A 2124-nucleotide genomic window follows, 5' to 3' on the forward strand; every position below is an offset into this window, starting at 1 on the left:
TGTGCATTTATCTTTATAGTAGAATGATTTATAATCCTTTGGGTATATATCCAGTAATGGGATTGCTGGGTCAAATGGTATTTCTGGTTTTAGATCCTTGAAGAATCACCACACTGTCTTCCACAATGGTTGAACTAATTTACACTCCCACCAACAATGTAAAAGCGTTCCTATTTCTCTACATCCTCTCCAGCATCTGCTGTTTCCTAACATTTTAATAATCATCACTGTAATTGGCATAAGATGGTATCTCAATGTGGTTTTGATTTGCATTTCTCTAATGACCAGTGATGGCGATCTGTTTTTCATATGTTTGTTGCCACATAAATGTCTTCTTTTGAGAAGTGTCTGTTCATATCCAAAAGAACGGATATCATAAGTCTCTTAGGCCACAGTGCAATCAAATGAGAACTCAGGATTAAGAAACTCCCTCAAAACCTCACAACGACATGGAAACTGAACAACCTGCTCCTAAATGACTACTGGGAAAATAATGAAATTAAGGCAGAAATAAATAAGTTTTTTGAAACCAATGAGAACAAAGACACAATGTAACAGAATCTCTGGGACACAGCTAAAGCAATGTTTAGAGGGAAATTTATAGCACTACATGCCCACAGGAGAAAGTGGTAAAGATCTAAAATTGACACCCTAACATAACAATTAAAAGAACTAGAGAAGCAAGAGTAAACAAATTGAAAAGCTAGCAGAAGACAAGAAATAACTAAGATCAGAGCAGAACTGAAGGAGATAGAGACAGGAAAAACCCTTCAAAAAAATCAATGAATCCAGGAGCTGGTTTTTTGAAAAGATTAACTAAATAGAAAGACCACTAACCCAACTAATAAAGAAGAGAGAAGAATCAAATAGACACAATAAAAAATGATAAAGGGGATATCACAATGATCCCACAGAAATACAAACTACCATCAGAAAATACTATAAACACCTCTATTCAAATAAACTAGAAAATCTAGAAGACATGGATAAATTCCTGGACACATACACCCTCCCAAGACTAAACCAGGAAGAAGTCAAATCCCTGAACAGACCAATAACAAGTTCTGAAATTAAGGCAGTAATTAATAGCCTGCCAACCAAAAACAGCCCAGGACCAGATGGAGTCACACCCGAATTCTACCAGAGGAACAAAGGGGAGCTGCTACCATTCCCTCTGGAACTATTCCAAACATCAGGAGGCCAGCATCCTCCTGATACCAAAACCTGGCAGAGACACAACAAAAAAAGAATATTTCAAGCCAATATCCTTGATGAACATCGATGTGAAAATCCTCAATAAAATACTGGCAAACCGAATCCAGCAGCATGTCAAAAAGCTTATCCACCACAATCAAGTTGTCTTCATCCCTGGGATGCAAGGCTGGTTCGACATATGCAAATCAATAAACATAATCCATCATATAAACAGAACCAATGACAAAAACCACATGATTATCTCAATAGATGTAGAAAAGGCCTTCAATAAATTTTAACATTCCTTCATGGTAAAAACTCTGAATAAACTAGGTATTGATGCAATGTATCTCTAAATAATAAGAGCTGTTTCTTATTAAACCCACAGCCAATATCATACTGAATGGGCAAAAGCTGGAAGCATTCCCTTCCAAAACTGGCACAAGACAAGGATGCCCTCTCTCACCACTCCTATTACATGATTGTATATTTAGAAAACCCCATTGTCTCAGCCCAAAATCTCCTTAAGCTGATAAGGAACTTCAGCAAAGTCTCAGGATACAAAATCAATGTGCAAAAATAACAAGCGTTCCTATATACCAATAACAGACAGAGAGGCAAATTATGAGTGAACTTCCATTCACAATTGCTACAAAAACAATAAAACCTAGGAATACAACTTACTGTACAAGGGATGTAAAGGACCTCTTCAAAGAGAACTACAAACTACTGCTCAAGAAAATAAGAGAGGGGGCCGGGCGCGGTGGCTCAAGCCTGTAATCCCAGCACTTTGGGAGGCTGAGGCGGGTGGATCACAAGGTCAAGAGATCAAGACCATCCTGGTCAACATGGTGAAACCCCGTCTCTACTAAAAATATAAAACATTAGCTGGGCATAGTGGTGCATTGCCTGTAATCCCAGCTACTCAGG

Source organism: Cebus imitator, unplaced genomic scaffold, assembly GCF_001604975.1.
Source record: "Cebus imitator isolate Cc_AM_T3 unplaced genomic scaffold, Cebus_imitator-1.0 Scaffold215, whole genome shotgun sequence".
NCBI classification, from domain to species: Eukaryota; Metazoa; Chordata; class Mammalia; order Primates; family Cebidae; genus Cebus; species Cebus imitator.